The 22179-nt window shown below is 46.9% G+C and overlaps 1 protein-coding gene across 7 annotated transcripts in view; it reads right to left on the reverse strand.

Moving 5' to 3' along the window:
- The window catches only part of PLEKHG4B (pleckstrin homology and RhoGEF domain containing G4B), a 199072-nt gene extending 176893 nt beyond the window's left edge, over positions 1 to 22179 (reverse strand). For 2 of the 7 annotated variants that reach the window (XM_065584053.1, XM_065584048.1), the window contains exon 1: positions 21898 to 22037. The gene's annotated coding sequence lies outside the window, so the exon portion shown is untranslated. Of the gene's footprint in view, positions 1 to 12620; positions 12746 to 21897 lie in introns of those variants that run through there. The other 5 variants (XM_042842053.2, XM_065584056.1, XM_065584050.1 and 2 more) reach the window with 5 other exon arrangements.

Consider the following 22179-nt stretch of genomic DNA (forward strand, 5'->3'; position numbering starts at 1 on the left):
TCTGCTTCAGGGAACAACTTTAGCCTAGAACCTTCTACGAAAAGTACGTAACAGTGGTGCAGATAGCAAAAAGCTTATCCTGGTGGCAGGTCATAAACTCCAGTCCCAGGCTCCCAGACTGGAATTTCTCAGAAGATGTCCTTTGGCACAGACTGCTAGACAGGGCGCTGGACTGGGATTCTGGAGACCTAGTTTCTATTCTGGGCTCCGATCTGATGTGTGACCCTGAACAAGTCACTTCACTTGTCTGTGCCTCTATTTCCCCTCCCACACTTTGTTTTGTCTCTTTCGATTGTAAGATCTTTAGGGCAGGTACCGTCTCTTACTGTGCATGGTATAGCACCTAGCACAATGGGGGCCCCTCGACCTCACTCAGTTGGCTGGTTTCTAAGCAGTAATGATAACAATGTTTTGTCCACTTACTGGCACAAAGCTACTTTATAACGGAAGTTATTAACAGGATCAGACAGGTCTTCAAGCCTCTTATTAAAGCATGATTGCTTACTTCTAAATACTATTGTCTGCCACCAGGTGTTATTTGTGCTGATAAATTGCATACTGTAACACCTGGCTTTGAAGTGTCCAGTTAATCTGCTGCCACAGTTTTTAAGGATTTGATCCAATGATCAGGTCTGATTAGACCTGATATCAAGTAAAATATTAGAAATGTGCTGCATATTAGTGCTGTACAAACAATAGTACTACTCTGAAAATAGAAATTACCGAATAAGCTCTAAGTGCTCCACTAACACGAAATAATTAACATGCTGCAATCTGCTGACTGTCAAGCCATGAGTAGAAACACCACAATAGGTTTTTAAATGCAAATTAGGAGGAAACTGCCAGTAGTTCAAGAAATCAGTTTACAGACATCCAAAGATGGCGAGTCAGGTAGGAAAACTGCAAGACAGTATACTATATGACACACACCTGCATAGCCATAGGCCTCTTCCATTCTCCCAAGCAGTTAAGGTTATGATTGTCATGTAGGTGACATCTTGGTTCACAAGAGAAAGAGTGTACTAGGGTGACCAGACGTCCCGATTTTATCGGGACTGTCCCGATATTTCCTTGTTTGTCCCGCGTCCCGACCGACATGCGGTCGGGACACTGGACAAACAAGGAAATGCCCCGGAGCCTAGAGCCCGGAAGTGCTCGCACCCCCCCCCCCGCCCCGACTCCGCCCCCTCCTCCCCCGATTGGCTCCCTCCCCGAATCCCCGCCTCTTCCCCGGGCTCACCATTCCCCCTCCCTCCGCAAGCGCTGGAGGGAGGCCCGGGAGACTCAGAGGAAGCGCGGGGCCGGGGTGAGTAACAGTCCGGCCTGGCCGTAGGGAGAGGAGGGGGGCGGCCCGCGGGGCCAGGCGGCGGCTGTTCTCCCCCCCGGGCAGCGGGACTCGGGAGCAGCGGCTGCTGCAGCTCCCACTGCTGCGGGGGGAGGAAGCGGCCATGGCGCTCCGCGGCTGCAGCTCTGGCGCCCCCGAACCCCCCGAGCCGGGGCCTGCTGCGGGGACCCAGCAGCGCGTACGCTGGGCCCAGCCCCTGGCTAGGCGCGTCTGGGCTGCCTAGCTGGTGCTATCCCGCGGCGGCCCCGGGGTGGAGGCATCGGCAGCCCAGCCCCGTTCGTTCCCCTGCGGGACGGGGGGGCTGGGGCCTGCTGCCCCCACTCCGGGGCCGCCGTGGGATAGCACCAGCTGGGCAGCAGCCCAGACGCGCCTGGCCAGGGGCTGGGCTGGGCGCAGCGTACGCGCTGCTGGGTCCCCGCAGCAGGCCCCGGCTCGGGGGGTTCGGGGACGCCAGAGCTGCAGCCGCGGAGCGCCATGGCCGCTTCCTGCCCCCGCAGCAGTGGGAGCTGCAGCAGCGGCTGCTCCCGAGTCCCACTGCCCGGGGGGGAGAACAGCCGCCGCCTAGCCCCGCGGGCCGCCCCCCTCCTCGCCCTACCTCCCAACTGAGTCCTGCCTGCTCGGGGCCAGGCCGGACTGTTACTCACCCCGGCCCCGCGCTTCCCCTGAGTCTCCTGGGCCTCCCTCCAGCACTTGCGGAGGAAGGTTTTTTTTTTTTTTTTTTGGCCCCGCCCCCCCGCGTCACACACACACACCCCCCCCCCCCCGCGTCCCGATATTTGTCTTGGGTGATCTGGTCACCCTAGAGTGTACAGATAATAGATTTAAAAAAATCTACCTAACTAGTATTTTGATTTGCATTATTTATTCGGTTATATAACCATACTGTGTATATTTTACTTAAAACATTAGCAGATACTGTATTGGCCAACCATCCTTGACCTCGTGTTTGTTTCTATACTCCCATTTCACTAATGAAATATAAACATAGAAAAAATTAATTTCTTTTCAACATGACATAAAAGAGAATTACTATAGTTAAAAATAAGATGTTTTAAAATTAAATATCAGTACTGTATTTCCTGCCCATAGAGAGTTACGTTGCAAACACAATAAATTATATTGTGTCAAAAAATAAACTTGATATAAAACAGTTGGCTTGAAAGGTGCTGCCTCCTCACTTCTTGTTAAGCAAGGCTTTAATTGTGCATGATCACATCATTCAGAACAAGAGCATGGTCTTTCAGGGAAATCTCTCATTCAGTATTTGAGATAACATCACCCGTTTTTCCAGAAACATGCTACAATATAAACTCAAACATACCCATAACTATAAGACCATAAGAAAGTCTGATATCTTAACAGAACAGTAAGTTTACTTTTTTTTTTTTTTTTTTTTAAGGTAGAAAGCTAACAGCCAGCTTGATGGACTTAAATGCAAGAAAGTTAAGTAATGAAAGTCTATCTTTATGTGTCATTACTACCCTCTGGGTTCTGCAGGGCACTGCCACATGAACTGTTCACAGGGCAGAAGAAAGCAACTACTACGACACTTCGTTCTTCCCACCTGTAGCAGGCGCAGCATGTAGCCTGGGGAAATCTGATACAGCTATTTCTTCCACAATACTACAACAGGCTGTGGAAGAATTAGAGGAAGGAAGTATCAAATTAGGTAAGGGACAGGCAGCAGTATGTCTGTGCCCATCTAAGTGAGAGAAAGATTTTGGAGAAGAGGAAGAAAACTATGTGTGATGGGGAGGAGGGGGAAAGAATAGGAAATAGAATACAAAGAATGAGGAAGATAAAAGAGAAGGAATGATAGAGATGGACGGCCAGAGGCTCTGGGGAAAACCAGAGATCTCCCTGTTCTTGTGGTCTATCCTGGCATCCATTTGGTTTAACAAAAAGGGATCTCCTCCTACCCTGCATTCTCTCTCCTGGTTGTGGCAGGTCTCATGGTGATACCAAAATTACTTCCATTTTATTTGGATTGTGCTCAGTCAGCAAATGCTCATTCATGCCCCTGACTCTAACAGTCACTGAATCTGGCACTCTGAAGGGTCAGATGAAACAGAGGGGGTTGGATGCTGTGAGCAGACTGCAAACTCTGCAGCTCATGCCTCCTTACTTAGCCTTCCTAGTTGTCCCATAAACACATTGAACGAAATGAAGCCTGGAGGACCCCACACAAGAGAAATATTGGGGCTGAAGACCAATTGCCAAAACCTACTCTTTGGGGCCTCTCAGAAGTAGGCATGAAGCCAATGAAGAGCAGCTTCATCTACTCATGGTAGGGTTCCCAGGCAAGTTAAAAACACCCATAAGGAGTACTGAAGTTAGCTGCTAGCTCCGACAGCATCAGCATGGACACCTTATATTTATCTAATGCCTGAAGGAGATAACCTATTAAAGCAATCAGTGCAGGCTCTGTGCCATGCTCCCGGGTATACCCAGATTGAGAAGGGACAAGACAATCTGGGTGCTCTGAGAATTGTCTAGCCATACCCTTCTCAATAATATTGGTCCAAAATGGAAGATTCGATACTGGGTTATAGTTGGCCAGGTTGTCAGCATCCACAACTTGACAATTGTTTTGAATAGAAGCCAGGGCCGCCCAGAGGATTCAGGGGGCCTGGGGCAAAGCAATTTCAGGGGCCCCTTCCATAAAAAAAAGTTGCAATACTATAGAATACTATATTCTCGTGGGGACCCCTGCGGGGCCTTCTCCCCCCTCCCCCCCACGGGCGGCACTGGGAAAAATAAACATTTAAAAACCTTCTGCATCTCGGCACAAACCCAGTTTTGAGAAAACTTCTTTTCAAGTCACCTTTACAAGCTATCACTGGTTCTCAGCATCAGCTAGTGCTAAACGGCACTAAAGCTCATTAAAAAGGTTGGACAAATATTTTCTGTCAAAAAACTTATTTTGGATCGAAAACTACGGGTTTTTAAAAAGCAGGAAAAAAATCACAGACAACATCTGCTTTCCTTCAAAATTTGTTGTGGTTTTTTTAATTGAAAAGCTGAAATTAGTCTGCCAAAACCTGAACATGGTTTGGGGTTTCAGAAGTGTGTGGCCAACTATTTGCTGCTTGCTGTGTTTGATTGTTTAAAGAAACAATAAAAAAAATTCTGCTAAAAAAAAAAACCACACACAAAATTTTTGAACCACCTCAGCTTGTGACCAAACACCTGAGCCCATCCAGTCAGATACTCTGCTGGTTTCCTTGACTCATATCTGTCTTCATAACTTTGGGTTCATTTAAGTTAGAACATAAGAATGGCCATACTGGGTCAGACCAAAGGTCCATCCAGCCCAGTATCCTGTCTACCGACAGTGACCAATGCCAAGTGCCCCAGAGGGAGTGAACCTAACAGGTAATGATCAAGTGATCTCTCTCCTGCCATCCATCTCCACTCTCTGACAAACAGAGGCTAGGGACACCATTCCTTACCCATCCTGGCTAATAGCCATTAATGGACTTAACCTTCATGAATAGACTCATAGACTTTAAGGTCAGAAGGGACCATTATGATCATCTGGTCTGACCCCCTGCATGTCGCAGGCCACAAAGCCGTCCCTACCCTTTCCCTTGACTCTGCTGTTGAAGTCCCCAAATCCTGTGGCTTAGTGACTTCAATTGGCAGAGAACCCTCCTGCTAGCGATCCCTGCCCCATGCTGCGGAGGAAGGCGAAAAACCTCCAGGGCCTCTGCCAATCTACCCTGGAGGAAAATTCCTTCCCGACCCCAAATATGGCGATCAGTAAAACCCCGAGCAGGTAGGCAAGAGTCTCCAGCCTGACCCTCATTGGCCATTATACTATTTACCTACCAAGGCACGGTATTCATTTGGCTAAAATCATGTTTTTCCATTAAACCATTCCCTCCATGAACTTATCTAACTTAATCTTGAAACCAGACAGGTCCTTCGCCCCCACTGTTTCCCTCGGAAGGCTGTTCCAATATTTCACCCCTCTGACCGTCAGAAATCTTCGTCTTATTTCAAGCCTAAACTTCCCCACAGCCAGTTTATATCTGTTCGTTCTCATGTCCACATTAGTACTGAGCTGGAACAGTTCCTCTCCCTCCCTGGTATTTATCCCTCTGATATATTTAAAGAGAGCAATCATATCCCCCCTCAGCCTTCGTTTGGACAGACTAAACAACCCGAGCTCCTCAAGTCTCCTTTCATATGACAGGTTTTCCATTCCTCTGATCATTCTAGTGGCCCTTCTCTGTACCCGTTCCAGTTTGAGTTCATCTTTTTTAAACATGGGAGACCAGAACTGCACACAGTACTCCAAATGTGGTCTCACCAGTGCCTTATACAACGGAAGCAGCACCTCCTTGTTCCTACTAGATATTCCTCGCCTAATGCAACCCAAGACCGCATTGGCTTTTTTCACTGCCACGTCACATTGTCGACTCAGTCATCCTACGGTCTACCAAGACCCCGAGGTCTTTCTCCTCCTCTGTCACTTCTAACCGATGCGTCCCCAGCTTGTAACTAAAATTGCTGTTAGTCATCCCTAAATGCATCACCTTACACTTTTCACTATTAAATTTCATCCTATTTCTGATACTCCAATTCACAAGCTCATTCAAGTCTCCCTGCAGAATATCCCTATCCTCCTCCGAACTGGCAATGCCTCCCAGCTTTGTGTCATCCGCAAATTTTATCAGCCCACTCCTACAGTCGGTTCAGAGGTCAGTAATAAATAGATTAAATAAAATGGGTCCCAAAACCGAACCTTGAGGAACTCCACTGGTGACCTCCCTCCAACCTGACAGTTCACCCTTCAACACGACCCGCTGCATTCTCCCCATTAACCAATTCCTTATCCACCTCTGGATTTTCATATCGATCCCCATCTTTTCCAGTTTAACCAATAATTCCTCATGCAGTACAGTATCAAACGCTTTACTGAAATCAAGGTATATTAGGTCCACCGCATTTCCCTTATCTAATAAGTCCGTTACTTTCTCGAAGAAGGAGATCAGATTGGTTTGGCACGATCTGCCCTTCGTAAACCCATGTTGTAATTTGTCGCAATTGCCCTTAACCTCAAGGTCCTCAACTACTTTCTCTTTCAGAATTTTTTCCAGCACCTTGCACACTACAGATGTTAAACTAACAGGCCTGTAGTTACCTGGGTCACTTTTTTTCCCTTTCTTGAAAATAGGAACCACATTAGCTATTCTCCAGTCTAACGGAACCACCCCCGAGTTTACAGATTCATTAAAAATTTTCGCTAAGGGGCCTGCTATTTCCCGCGCCAATTCCTTCAATATTCTCGGATGAAGATTGTCTGGTCCGCCCGACTTAGCCCCATTAAGGTGTTCAAGTTTGGTTTCTACCTCGGATATGGTAATCTCCCCTCCTGTATCCCCCTCTGTTACTCTGCTAGTATTCCTAATCCCTTCATTGGTCTCATTAAACACCGACGCAAAATATTCGTTGAGATATTGTGCCATGCCTAGATTATCCTTGATCTCCTCTCCGGCTATAGTCTTCAGCGGTCCCACTTCTTCTTTCTTTGCTTTCTTCCTATTTATATGGCTGTAGAATCTCTTACTATTGCTTTTAATTCCCCTTGCGAGGTCCAACTCTACACGGCTTTTGGCCTTTCTCACTCTATCTCTACATTCTCTGACCTCACTAAGGTAAGTTTCCTTACTGATCCCTCCCCTCTTCCACTCTTTGTACGCTTTCTGTTTTTTCCTAATTGCCCCTTTGAGACGGTCGCTCATCCAGCTCGGTCTAAATCTCTTGCTTACTAACCTTTTTCCCTTTTTTGGGATACAGGCCTCCGACAGCTCATGCAGCTTTAACTTAAAGTAATCCCAGGCCTCATCTGCCTTTAGATCCATTAATACGTTTGCCCAATCCACTTCCCTTATCAGTCCTCTTAGTTTGTTAAAATTAGCCTTTTTAAAATTATAAACCCTAGTCTTTGATTTAATTCTATTACTCCTTCCATTTAGTTTAAACCGAATTAGCTCATGATTACTGGAGCCCAAGTTGTCCTCTACAACCACTTCCTCAACGAGGTCCTCACTACTCACCAAAACCAAATCCAAAATGGCCTCCCCCCTTGTTGGTTCAGCTACCACTTGATGAAGGAATTGATCAGCAAGCACATCTAGGAACATCTGAGCCCTATTATTGCTACTAGCGTTTGTTCCCCAATCTATATCCGGGAAGTTAAAGTCCCCCATAATCACACAGTTCCTATTAGAATGTATCTGTTTCCTAGAGACTGGCTCAATGGGGTCCCTCACAAACTGGAGACGGTTACTGTGGGTTTGTCTTTAGTATAGACTATGTACATACTCCACAAACTGAGCATTTGAGCTTGTTCCAGAATTTGGGATGAGCCTATGAAAACTGAAATGCTCAAAATAGCACATGCATGTGAATGGACACAGGGTGCTAAAATTAAATTAACCCAGGGGTTCTCAAACTGGGGGTCGGGACCCTTCAGGGGGTCACGAGGTTATTACTAAGGGTCATGAGCGGTCCGCCTTGACCTCAAACCCCGCTTTGCCTCCAGCATTTATAATAGTGTTAAATATATAAAAAAGTGTTTTTAATTTATAAGGGGGGGTCGCACTCAGAAGTTTCTACATGAAAGGGGTCACCAGTACAAAAGTTTGAGAACCACTGAATTAACCCCTCTGGAGCCTCGGGTAATGCAGGGGGGGGGGTCTCCCTTGGTAGGGTTGGGAAGGAGGTAGGTCGTGTAGGATATTGCTCTTCTCATGTGATCCCTCCCCCATGGCTCTCTTGGCTCTATCATGGTTAATCTAAAGTGGCTAATTTTAAATGAAGCTACCCTCCCCTGACATGAATCTCCCTATGGCACTGACATTAAATGTAGACTATAATTTGGCATTTGAGAAGTGAAAGGGATGGTAGCCCTAATAGAAAAGATAACAGCTTGGCTCTTTGTGTTAAATAGCTGTCTTCAAGCCTCAAACTGCTGAATGAGCTTTAGGGTAGCAAAGGCTGTGCCTCCCCAAACAGCCTGGCCCTGCCACCATCCAACCCCCACCCACTTCCTGTCCCCACAACTGCCTCCCTCAGAATCCCCGACCCATCCTGCTCCTTGTCCCCTCACCGCCCCCCCCCCCGAGACCTCCCCCAATCACCACCCCAGGACCCCACCCCCACCAACCCCCCCTGCTCCCTGTCCCCTGATTGCCCCGACCCCTATCCACCCCCCGCCAGTCCTGACAGACCCCCGGAACGCCCACAATCCAACCCCTGGTTCCGCATCCCCTGACCGCCCCCCGCTGTCCAGGGCTGCTCCTGGGTTACCCCCGCCTCTCTCCTCTCTCAGAGCCTCTGCCCTGGCCAGAACTGCAGCGGCGTGGCTCTGGTGGGACTGGAGCTCGCAGCCCACCCCCTTACCACATGGCTCTGACTCAGCGGGAGGAGCTCAGGCCCTGCCACATCGCTGCAGCGCTGTCCAGGGCAGCTCCTGATGTGGCGCGCTGAGGCGCCGGGTATGGGAGAAAGCGGGGGCGGGGCCGGGGGAGCCTCAGACATTCTCATGGGGCCAGGGGCCTGGGGAAAATTGCTCCACTTGCCCCCCCTCTGGGCAGCCCTGATAGAAGCCACACAACAGCTCCTTTTGCAGCTATCACCAGCAGAACTAGCCTTGCTGCCAAATCCTCTTTGGTTTTGACTCCCTACAGCAGCACACCTCTTCCTCCCACTTCATCTAGAAACTGGCAGTGAGCCAGGGGAGCCACCACCACCAGTGAAGAAAAGGGAATAGAGGGAAAGAAGAAATAGGCGGCTGTTAGGCGAGAGATGCATAACCATGATGGAATACGGGATATGGAACCAAGTCAGGGAGACAGGGGTGGGGTGAGGGGTAGAAAAGAAAATGAGAGATCAGGTAAGGGAGTTTTGCAGAGAGACAGGGCAGAATATCAAGGGAAGGGGAAAAACCAGGCCAGAAGAGGGCCAAAAAGAAAGACAGGGGCTTAGCAACAGTGGAATGGAGGCTAGAGGGGAAGAAATATTTCTGATGAGTTGCTCTCCTTACAAAATGCTTGAAAGGTCCTCCTTTCCTATCAGCCGCTGGTTAGTAGATTATGATAAATTTGAAGTTCTACCCCCATCCCCATCCATATATATGGGGGTGGAGGGGGAAGAAAAGACAGAAAACTCCTTCTCCCTTCCTGTATACATTATACTTGTATATACTGGAAGGAAGATTGAGCTTTTTGTTTCTTCCTACCTCCCCACCCCCCAGTATTCAGAGACCCACTTGTGTCACTCTGTTGCTTGGTGTATCTTCATTTGATGGAGGAGATTGTATAACTCTCTGCCCCTCCCCTCCTGCCCTTTGTTTCAATCTCTCCCTCTCTCTAGCTCAACAGACATACACCCCCCACTGCTGCCAGTTGATGTTGTTTCTTCAGTAGGCCTGAGGGAGTCACTACACCCACCCCTAAAGTTAACCAAAGCTATTTTTCCTGGATGCTGATACGGAAGAAAGTGTATTATTTTTTCTATGTTTAAATCCTTAGGAGGCACTCAGATTTCCCCCGTGGAATAAGTGTGCTGCCTTCACAGTATTCCTAGCCCCTACAGGCCTGGATAGTGAAGGACCAAGCTTGACAATGAATTCTGTTTCAAATCTAATCAATAGCAGGCCAATCCTTGTTCTCTTGGTGAGTCTCTGCTCTTTCTACCCCCTCTTTCATGTTTCTCTGCTCCTTTCATCCTCTTCCTTCCCATCCTGAATCTCTTCTTTTCAGTCATACTTGATGTTCCTGCAGCACAGTACTTCCTTAGTGGGGCCTGCAAAAGCAACACTTTTGAAGTGAAAGTGACACAGACATTTCACTCTGCTGCTTCTGGAGACATGAACTGAAAAAGCAGCTGAACCGGTTTGATCCTCTGCTGCTAGAGGTGCTGTGGGGTGATGCAGAATACAATCACAGGCCATTTTATAAAACCCATATTCAGCCAAGACTTTAGGTACACCTCTACCCCGATATAACACAAATTCAGACATAATGCGGTAAAGCAGCGCTCCGGGGGGGCGGGGCTGCGCACTCCGGTGGATCAAAGCAAGTTTGATACAACGTGGTTTCACCTATAACGCGGTAAGATTTTTTGGCTCCCTAGGACAGCGTTATATCGGGGTAGAGGTGTATACCCTCCTTCAGAAAACATAATGAATAAAGTTAAGAAAGACCAATTGACTGAAGCCTCGAACATCCATTCATGACTGTTTCATGATAACATGCATGTTGTAATATTCATGAGAACTTTTGTGGTCGGATTTTCAAGAGCATGAAGTATTAGCCTAACTCTCTCCCATTAAGCCAATGGTAAATCTACCAAGCTGATACCTTTGTGGTACCTATCAATAGCAGGGATTATCTCCTCTAGAGCAGCTGGCAAAAGTAAAAAAAATATTACATTTTTAATTAAAACAAATCCTGTGAAACAAAGTCAATGGAATTGCTCAGGTGAGTACAGTTGCATGCTTCAATGTTTGTGGGATCAAACCTGTATATAGTTCAGTCTTTTTGTTATTTGAGTTGTGGTAGCATGCACAACATACTAGACACTTTCCAAACACAGGGAAAGATACAGTCTAAAATGAAGAAACAGATGAATGGTGGGAATAAGGGATAAAATATACTAGCAAAGTGTTCAAGGAGATGACTGACACATTAGTTCTAGTTATTTCTATGTATTTTGATTTTATAGTTGCCCTTTCTATTCCATTTCTAACTTTTGCCTCATTTCTATTTTTTAATTTAATTTTATAAATTGCCCTTGCCTATTTTATGTTATTTTTACAAAAGTATTATTAAAGGAAAAACTCAATGACAGATTTTAAAAGTACAAATAGACTAGATATCCAGGCTTGAGAAAAATCCCAGAAGTGTCCCATGTTGATTACCGATTAGAGAGAGGGGATGGGCCAGTGGTTAGAGCACTATCCTATAGCAGTGGCTCTCAACCTTTCCAAACTACTGTACCCCTTTTAGGAGTCTGATGTGTCTTGCGTACCCCAAGTTTCACCTCACTTAAAAACTACTTGCTTATAAAATCAGACATAAAAATACAAAAGCGTCACAGCACACTAAAACTGGAAAATTGCTTACTTTCTCATTTTTACCATACAATTATAAAATCAATTGAAATATAAATATTGTACTTCCTTTTCAGTGTATAGTATATAGAGTAGTATAAACAAGGCATTGTCTGAATGAAATTTTAGGTTGTACTGACTTTGCTAGTGCTTTTTACGTAGCCTGTTGTAAAACTAGGTAACTGTCTAGATGAGTTGATGTACCCCTAGAAGACCTCTGCGTATCCCCAGGGATACACATACCCCTAGTTGAGAACCCCTACCCTATAGGACTTGGGAGACCTGGGTCCAAGTCCCAACTGCATCACAGACTTGCTACGTGACCTTGGGCAACTCACTTGGCCTACATTAAAGATTGTGTGGTGCTCAGATACTACAGTATTTGGGGCCATACAAGTACCTTAGATAGAATATGATTATGAGTATACTGTCAAAATCATGCTATATGCTTTACAGACAAGTATGAAAACAAGGCCCCTACCCTGAAGACAACAATTCTGCAAATACTTAGCCATGTGAACAATCCTCTGAAAAATTAATGAGAAAGTCTCTTGTGCATATTTGAAAATGATCGGACCCAAAATAGACAATTCACAAATGAAAGCTAAGAGATGAAATGCAGTGAAAAATACACAATGTGAATGAAGGATGAGATTTTGCATGCTTCTTAGTTTCATGGCTTTTTTAATGGGAGTTTACGTCTGTCATTTATTTTCTTAATAGTTCACCAGGACTAGAGTTTATTGGCCTTTTGGAAGAAGTGAAGTTTTCAAGAGGATGCAGAGTAACAACATAGTTCATAACCCAATTTGTAAAAGAATTTCATAAAATAGTACTAAAGATCCCTTAGAATGTTTGTATTTAGTTCCAAAGTAAGAGTTTAAAATACCTAAGTTAGTTATCTCCCCACTTTTGCTTAGAGCATCAGCCTCATGGGAACAGGGACCTATTACAAGGGGAGGGTGGGCTATCAGTATGTGGGTGATCCTGTTAATTAATCATGAGGATGACTTTCAACCTAGACTTCCCCCACTTGCTGCTCCCTTGATGGAACCCAGTTACTAAAACATTTCTTGAGTCAGCTGACCTGATGCCAGGGCTAAGACGTATGCACTACTACTAATGCTGGCTGTCACAGAGTCCACTCACCCAGAGCGATGCCTCCTGCTGGCCATCCTGCGGATTAGCTCTGCCAGCTTGCACTCTCCCTCCTGTGTTGTCTTCTCCTGTCTTGTCTCGCTTTGCTGCCCCACTCATTCCCAGCTTTGCAGCTTCCTCTCCATGGCTTGGTCCTCAGGCCAGGTCACTAAAGTCCTCCTATCCCAGGGAATTCAGTCTTTCCAGACCTGCTGTCTGGCTAGCACCTCCAAAGCCCTGCGCCACTCCCCAGTGGCTGATAGGGGAACTCAGGCCCACCCTCTCTCTACACTGGGTTCCAGACCGAGGACCCTCTAAAAAGCAGCCACACTCCCTGTACAGTCCTGCCTCTTGCTGCTCTTTCCCTGGGCTTCTTCCTACATATCTGGCTTTCCCCCTCTCTGGGTTTGCCAACCTCCACTGGGGGAGGAGGAGCCACCTCCCTGGCTTTATGCGTGCCCTGCCTGTTCCCGCACAGATGAGCCTGCCCTTAATTAGCTCCCTAAACCTCCACTGCTTGCAGCCTAATTAGCTGATTGGGCCCACTTGATCTAATTCAGCTTTTGCAGGGCTAGTGTGGGGAGTCCACCCCATCACACTGAGCCACATAAGAACCTTTTAATATCATTGCAGCTCCTCTGGGGCAGCAGTGAGGAAAAAGGCCATTTTACTCAATCTTATCGATTGAGACAAGATTTTAAATTCTCCACTGTAAATGCCTGAAAGGCTGATTTTTACAATTACTGAAAGTGTAGTTCCTCATAACTACCACCCCAAGACCATTTTGTAGGAACAACTCCCCCAATTCTGGAAATACAGTGGATAAAATCATCAGTATTAGATATTTTCTGAAGCCAAATGAAAGTATCTTTTACAACTAAAGGTTGGACAGATAAGACTATCTGTACCCAATGAGCATTTTTAGAAACAATCTCAAGTGCCAAGAAGACTCCTCACAGGCATGGGAACCAAGGCCATTTCACTGTTCCTAAATTATATCGTCCAGACTGGCACAAAGGAAACAATAGCTGTCCCAAACTTGCACAGATCCCCAATCACTGAGCTTGCAGAGAAACCACGGCACCCTTAAAATATATAAAGTGAGGAGAAAGATGGAAGTAGAAATGTGTGAGAGCCAGTAACAACAACTGTTATAGTGCTGTCTAAAAGGAGAGATCCGGGTAAATTCAGCCCTGGAATGGAACCACTCAGTTCCTAGCCAAGTCAAAGGGGGCTGCCTCCTTGAATATCAGAAGAGAATTTGGTCCTCATCTGTAACAGACATGGGAGGAGCATGTGGAGATTGGGTTGGCTACTGTGTTAGGAGTGGGCTGGTTAAGGAAGATGCACATCATTCCTCCTCTGTGGAGGATCTGAATAAAAAAATAATATAGCCTGTGACTCTTAACTCTTCCACTGAGTCCCTCAATGGTGTTTGGAACAGATGCAGATAGGGAGAGTCCCCAGTAGCATGGCTTCAATTGAGCCATGCTGTCAGGGAGTCTGGGGAAGAGGAATGGAGAGTCACATCCTGGATGCCCCGGCCTACCACAAATCCTTGGGGATCTGCCAGGCTAGTGGTGGTATCTGTCCTTGACAGGACAAATAAGGGGCATCCTCACAGATTTCCTCTACCAGACTCCCATCCTTTAGGGAAGCAGTGACTTTACCAGTGACAGCACTCACGCTGGTACAGCTACCCTTACAGCACAGACCAATGCAATTTTCACACACACTTCCCCATGCTTGCAGGAAGGGCCGGATTTCCAATTAGGCACAGTAGGCACATGCCTAGAGGTGCCGGCATTCTAGGGGTGCAGACTAGAACAGAGCAGGGAGCAGTGTTCTTTACAGTGTTTGTGATGTCATTGACTGGCATAGAGAAAGAGAACTATGAGTGCAAGTCCTGGAAGGTGAATAAAAGAGGAATTACAGAGTCTGATCCTGAAAACACATATGCACATGAGTAACTATACTTGTGCGTAAAGCTGCTCATGTATGTAAGTGTTGCAGTACTGGACACTTACCCCTATTAGGCTGCAACTTACTGAAAAGTTACAATTATTTTTAAGCTAGTATTTTATATTTTATTAAGTATTCATGCAATGTAATATTTTAATAATACCTAGCTCTTATATTGTGCTTTTCACCCAAGTGATTTATAAATGGAGTTAACCTTCCCTATTCCTAGTTTACATATAGGGAAACTGAGGCACGGAGCAATGAAGGGACTTGCCCAAGGTTACTCACCAGGACAGTGGCACAGCTGGGAGAGAACTCAAATCTCCTGTGTTCCTAGTCTCATGCCCTAGCCACTGGATCCCAGTGATTCCCCTTCTTTCTTTACCTCTATGTTTATTCTTGTATGTGTTCACATACATTATTTTTAAGAAGACAATGCACCTTAAATGCCTTTCAGTTTATCTTTCTGAACAGTATAAAAAAGGTGTGTACTGTAGTTCAGTATCTGTGTACTACACCTTCCTTACTCTGTGTTCTGTATAAAGAAAGACATCATTCATATCTGCACTGTTATATTGCAGCAGTTCCCAAAATGTACTAAACTCTATACAAACCGATAGAAACAGTGCCTACCCCACAGAGCTAATGCATATTAATGAATGATTATGTTGCCACCAATCCCTCACTTACTGAAGTTATATTAATAATACAACAAGAAAGGACTCTGACACATCCAGCTTCACAGAAGTAGCATGCCTTCAATTCAGTCAAGAAAACCCCTCATCTCTACAGGACAGCAGAGGTTTCCATAAAGGTTACAGGACACAGAAAAATCTCAAATAGGGAACAGGAAATTTGTGAGCTCCCACTCACAATTTCCTTGTAATTGTCCCATCACGAAGGCAGAAATTAGCCTGATGACCCATCCCACTCAACAATGGCCAGGACTTTGGTCCGCTATACCGCATGCACATATATCTGAGGAGATCCATGGAGACCGGAGCCACACTGGCCTCATGACACACTGCTCACAATCTCTCCCTCAGAGGAACTATTTACTGTGCAATGGCTTGAACTGTGAAAGGTATGGTGACCAGTATTTCCCCCTACACCCCTGCTCTTCTATAAACTGAGATCAATCCACCCGTGGAGGCACTTATGTGGGAAGGGGGAGCAGCTGAGCCACAATTTTCCCTTTCAGTGCCCTCCAGGGAAAAGATAGTGAATCTGGGCCCCCTCTGAATTGGAGAATACAATCCAGTTTGACCAATTAAGTCAGAAACAACACAGGGGTGATTTCTTTTAAGTAGTACAATTAACATTCAGTTTTTCCAGACTCAATTTCATGGTTTTAAATAGATTTAAGCTAAATTCCTAATGATGTGCTTTCTAAAATTGCTCTAAAAGTCAATCATTTACTGTGATTTATGAAGAACCGGATGTGTAAACAATGACCGCACTTACACTCCCCACTTCTTATATACATAAATAGCAAACTTAGCTGCATTTCTGGATCATTTAAGTCACGTCAAATGTCATGTTCACACACATCAAGATTCCATATAACAAGACAAACAGCTAACTGTTATCCTTTAATAAGGTTTTCACTATTCTACGAAATAGAAGATTTATACCAGAAACATAGTAAACTGGCTAAAAGCAAAATATATGGAGCAGAAACAAATTTGCATCACATAAAATCCTGATACCACTGACCCAAAGTACAGGTCAAATGAATCTAGGAAGCTTTACATTTCAGACAAGGAAAAAATTAATCTTGCTTTAGGCTAGTTACTATGCCTACTTGGATTCTTGCTTATCAAAGCACTTTAAAAGTATGGGGACCAAGCATCAGCAAAAATTGAAAGCTATTTTGAAAAATAGATTCAATACTTTTAAGTTTGGACCAAAAAAAGTACTTTATTTCTGAAGATACTTGAAATAATTAAAACACACTTTTTAAAAAAATGTAGAAGGTGAAGCTCAAATCCAGCAAATTAGAAATGGTGGACAACTTGAATAGTAATTCATGCAGCATCTAAATAAACTTTTAAAGAAATATAATGAGTTAATACATAACTCTCACTTTTACCCTAGAATTGCTAGTCTGGTCTCTCATTCCATGGCCAGATGAATCATAGAATGCATGCCCTCCAATTCCTTCTTCAGAGCCTTTGCCTTTCTTCTTCACCTTTTCTCAGCCCTGGCTACTCCAAAGCCTAAGAGAACATTCAGAGTCTTGTCTCAAGCTATCGGATTTGTACTCATTTCTCCCTCAATGACTGCACAGTATGAGAATGTTGCAGGGGCAGCACACCCAGCCTCTGGAGGAAGGAAATATTTTGCAAAGTAGTGGTCCCTTTAGTCAATAAAGAAGCAGGGTGTCCATCACCAGAAGCATGCTGAACATCATGAGGATTCAAGGAATGGTGAAAGTGAGAAAGTAAAGAAATCTTTGGGACTCCATAATGAAAATGGAGAACCACTGATGGGGGTGTAAAACAGCCTAGAATCCAACCCTCTAGAACAAGGGTGGGCAAACTTTTTGGCCCGAGGGCCACATCTGGGTGGGGAAATTGCTAGCAGGGCCATGAATGTAGGGCTGGGGCAGGGTATTGGGATGCGGGAGGGAGTGCGGTGTGCAGGAAGGGGCTCAGGGCATGGGGATGGGGTGCAGGAAGGGTGCAAGGTGTGGCAGGGGGTTGGGGTGCAGGCAGGGGGCTCAGGGCAGGGAGTTGGGGTGCAGGAGGAGTGCGGCAGGGGGCTCAAGGCAGGGAGTTGGGGGGTGGGGTGCAGGAGGGGTTCGGGTTCCGGCCCAGCGCCGCTTACCTGGAGCAGCTCCGGGGTGGCAGCGGTGCGCACTGGGGCCAGGGCAGGCTTTGGGAAGTCGCCAGCACCATGTCCCTGCAGCCCCTGGGGGAAGGGGGGGCAGAGGGCTGCGCGCGTGGTCCTTGCCTGTGGGTACCTCCCAAAAGCTCCCATTGGCCGCGCTTCATGGCCAATGGGACCTTCGGGGAGGTACCCACCGGCAAGGGCAGTGTGCACAGCCCTCTGCCCCTCCTCCCCCAGGAGCTGCAGGGATGTGGTGCAGGCCGCTTCTAGGAGCGGCGCAGGGCCTGCGGCGCCACAGGGGTGGCAACCCCGTGGGCTGGATCCAAAGCCCTGAGGGGGCCAGATCCAGCCCACATTTTGCCCACCCCTGCTCTAGAATGTGTAACTGATACTTTACCAAGATCAGTACATCAATAGAGATAATTTTTGACAGACAATTGGTTCAAGCAAAACATTTTCAGCCACCTACCCATCCAAACACTACTCACTCTTAACATAAGAATGGCCATACTGGGTCAAACCAAAGGTCCATCTAGCCCAGTATCCTGTCTTCTGACAGTGGCCGATGTCAGGTACCCCAGAAGGAATGAACAGAACAGGTAATCATTAAGTGATCCTTTCCCTGTCGCTCATTCCCTGCTTCTGCCAAATAGAGGCTAGGGCATCCCTGCCCATCCTGGCTAATAGCCATTGATGGACGTATCCTCCATGAACTTATCTAGTTCTTTTTTGAATCCTGTTATAGTCTTGGCCTTCACAACATCCTCTGGCAAAGAGTTCAACAGGTTGACTGGTGCATTGTGGAAGAAATACTTCCTTTTGTTTGTTCTAAACCTGCTGCCTACTAACTTCATTTGGTGACCCCAGTTCTTGTGTTATAAGAAGAAGTAAATAACAACTTGTTTACTTTCTCCACAGTCATTCCACAGCCCCAATCATTTTTGTTGCCATTTCTGAACCTTTTCCAATATATCTTTTTTGAGATGGGGCAACCATATCTGCACGCCGTATTCAAGATGTGGGCGTACCATGGATTTATATAGAGGCAATATGATATTTTCTGTCTTATTATCTATCCCTTTCTTAATGATTCCCAGCATTCTGTTCACTTTTTTGACTGCCACTGCACGCTGAGTAGATGTTTTCAGAGAACTATCCACAATGACTCCAAGATCTCTCTCGAGTGGTAACAGCTAATTCAGACCTCATCATTTTATATATATAGTTGGGATTATGTTTTCTAATAAGCATTACTTTGCATTTATTAACATTGAATTTCATCTGCCATTTTGTTATCGTGCCCCAGTTTTGAGAGATCTTTTGTAGCTCTTCACAGTCTACTTAGGACTTAACTATCTTGAGTTATTTTGTATCATCTGCAAATTTTGCCACCTCACTGTTTACCCCTTTTTCCAGATCATTTATGAGTATGTTGAATAGGACTGGTCCCAGTACAGACCCCTGGGGACACCACTATTTACCTCTCTCCAGTCTGAAAACTGACCATTTATTCCTACCCTTTGTTTCCTATCCTTTAGCCAGTTACCAATCCACTAGAGGACCTTCCCTCTTATCCCATGACAGCTTACTTTGCTTAAGAACCTTTGGCAAGGTCCATCACCAAAGGCTTTCTGAAAATCTAAGTACACTATGTCCACTGGATCCCCTTTGTCCACATGCTTGTTGATCCCCTCAAAGAATTCTAGTACATTGGTGAGGCATGATTTTCCTTTACAAACACCCTTAGAATCCTAAGTACCTTTTACAATACAGAGAGAAAAAATATAAACAAAGACATCTCCCCCACCACATTCCAGTGAAATCAGTAAGAGAGTATAGAATTAGACTATCAAGCCTATCACTTATTAAGGCATACATGTTTGGGGCTGTCTATGGAGAACAAGATGTGATATCCAGCGATCACTTGATCATAGTTATGAGTTGGATGCAGGCCAGTAGGGACTCTTGCCTGTATATGAAGAGTAAGAGGCAAGATGTTGTTGTTAGCTAATAAAAATGAGTATATGGGCCAGTGGAGAATTAGTAGCCTAATTCTAGGGGGTGGGGGAAAAGGGGCGGGAGGAGAGGGTTTCTAGTCTATAGGCCGGGGTGGGCAAACTTTTTGGCCCAAGGGCCACATCTCGGTATAGAAATTGTATGGCAGGCCATGAACGCTCATGAAACTGGGATTGGGGTGCGGCAGGGGGTGAGGGCTCTGGCTGGGGGTGTGGGCTCTGGGGTGGAGCCAAAAATGAGAAGTTCAGGGTGCAGGAGGGGGCTCTGGGCTGGGGAGGTGAAGGCTCAGGCTGGGGGTGCAGACTCGGGTTGGACTGGGGATGAGGGGTTTGGGGTGCAGGAGGGTGATCCAGGCTGGCATCGAGGGGTTCGGAGGGTTGAAGGGGGATCAGGGCTGGGACAGGGGCTTGGGGCATGGGAGGGTGCCTCAAGGGTGCAGGCTCTGGGTGGTGCTTACCTCAAGCGGCTCCCGGAAGCAGTGGCACATCCCCCACTCTGGCTCCTATGCGGAGGCACGGCCAGGTGGCTCTGCGTGCTGTCCCGTCTGCAGACGGCACCCCTGCAGCTCTGGCTGCTCCTATGCATAGGAGTCATTAGGGGGACATGCCGCTGCTTCCGGGAGCTGTGTGGAGTGGCCCCCAACACTGCTCCCCAGCTGAAGCACCGAAGTGGGGCAAGCCCCAGACCCCGCTCCCCAGCGGGAGCTTAAGGGCCAGATTAAAACGGCTGGTGAGCCGGTTCCAGCCCGCGGGCCGTAGTTTGCCCACCCCTGCTATAGGTGGAGGTGAGTAATTTATACAGGGGCTGAGTGAAGATCAGAGGCAGCTCCAGGCACCACCGCAGCAAGCCGCAGGGGGCGGCCTGCCAGTTGCTGTGAGGGTGGCAGGCAGGCGGCTTTCGGCGGCGTGCCTGCAGGAGGTCTGCTGGTCCCGCGGCTTCGGCGGCAATTTGGCGGCGGGGATGCCAATGGCACGGCACTGGCGGACCTCCCGCAGGCACGCCGCCGAATCCGCATGACCAGCGGATCTTCCGCAAGCGTGCCGCCGAAAGCCGCCTGCCTGCCGTGCTTGGGCAGCAAAAAACATAGAGCCACCCCGGTAAAGATTCCTTTCTGGAATGGGTAATGAGATAGTGTACATTTATTTAAGAAATTGCATGTATTCCAAGTGTATTTGAATATTTAATCTAGCTTCCCTTAAGGGTTCATCTCTGTATTTTTTTAATTAACATTTCTTGGTATTTTTCTCCTATTATTAATTATCTTATGTGAGAAAGGTAATTGGAGACCTTTTCAAGCAGAGACACAGTTGTCTCCGAATTCACTTGTAAACAGGCTTATTTTGTTAATCAAGACACAACATCATGCAATTTTTATCCCCCTAAATATTTTAGACAAAGTTGCAGTTGTTGGAACATCAAGTGAGTCATGATTTTTAACATACTACAAGTTTAAGAGTCAGGATGTTTACTCTCACCTTTCCAAATGTTTTCATCATGGGATAATCAGTTTGTACTAATGCATCCTTTTCCATTTTGGAAGTCAAAATAATACATGCAAATCTTCCATAACACAAAGTTCTACTTTACACAAGAGGAAGAATTCTAGTTAGAGAAAATAAAAATATGCGATCTCTGTCTCTCACCTCTGGAGGTGCAACCACCATTAAATAGACTGTAACCATTGTAATATGACTTATTAAAACAAACCATCGCTTGCTTGTATCAGTCAACATGTTAAGAAAAATATTTCAATTCTTTTCTGTGGCTTCAAACAAAACACACAGTTTACATCTTTAAAATGTTACCAGTGAAAAACCCTGGGGTTTAAGCCAATACTAAGTCAGCCATTTCTGTTCCCTCTAGAAACACAGAAGGAAGCTTGAGGTTTAATCAGGTGGAAAAAGAATGCAGTACTGTAATTGTTTGGGGGTGGGGGGGGGACTTCTGCTTGAAGGTTCTTTGATGTGGTTATAAAGAAACGATTTTCTACAGAGACTCTTATAAACATTGACTCTAGTGGTCACACTAAGCTGAGAAAAAAAGGCTCGGAAACAGAACCAGCCCATGGAACAGAATCCGTGGTAGCGAACCTTAGGCACTGAACTCAGGAGAAAGATCACTGAAAAGCACACTGACCTCCAAGCCCGCTGCATGGGAGCGCCGGGGAACGGCGAGGAGTCCCACTAGCTCACCCTCCCGTAGGTTTGTACAGCAACAGGTGGATTTCCCTGCGACAGGAGCTTTCACCCGCCTTTGGATTCTTTGGGGGCAGGCTCGTCTCCCCAGGCTAGAACCCCCCCCGCCGCCAGGCTCAGGCGGCTCGGCTACACTTTCGCCCCCGTAGAAAGACGGCTCACGCCCACCGGGGTTATTCATCCCTCCCCTCCCCGTTCCCCATCTCAGCTCCAGCAGCATCCCCAGCAGCGCCTCGCGTTCCTCCCCCCTCCCGGCTGCAAGCGCACCGAGAGGCACCACATACCGCTGCTCGTGGGAGGGTCGGCGGCCGCGCCAATCTCCCCTTCGGAGCGCGGGGCCAGCTCCCGCGGCGCGGCGGGATCTCGGGGCCGAAGCGAGCGCGCCTGTGCCCGAGCCCCGGGGCAGGGGCGAGGCAGCGGCTCTTGCACTGGGGAAGGGGCGGCTGGCTCCGCTTCGTACCTGCGCTCTGCCGGGCAGGTGGAAGCGGCTCGCCAGGGCACTGGGCTGTAGCGGCGCCGCCACCGCAGCTGCTCCGGGGCGCGGGGCCGAGTGACTGACGGAGGGA

This window comes from Chrysemys picta, chromosome 2 (assembly GCF_011386835.1).
Source record: "Chrysemys picta bellii isolate R12L10 chromosome 2, ASM1138683v2, whole genome shotgun sequence".
NCBI classification, from domain to species: domain Eukaryota; kingdom Metazoa; phylum Chordata; order Testudines; family Emydidae; genus Chrysemys; species Chrysemys picta.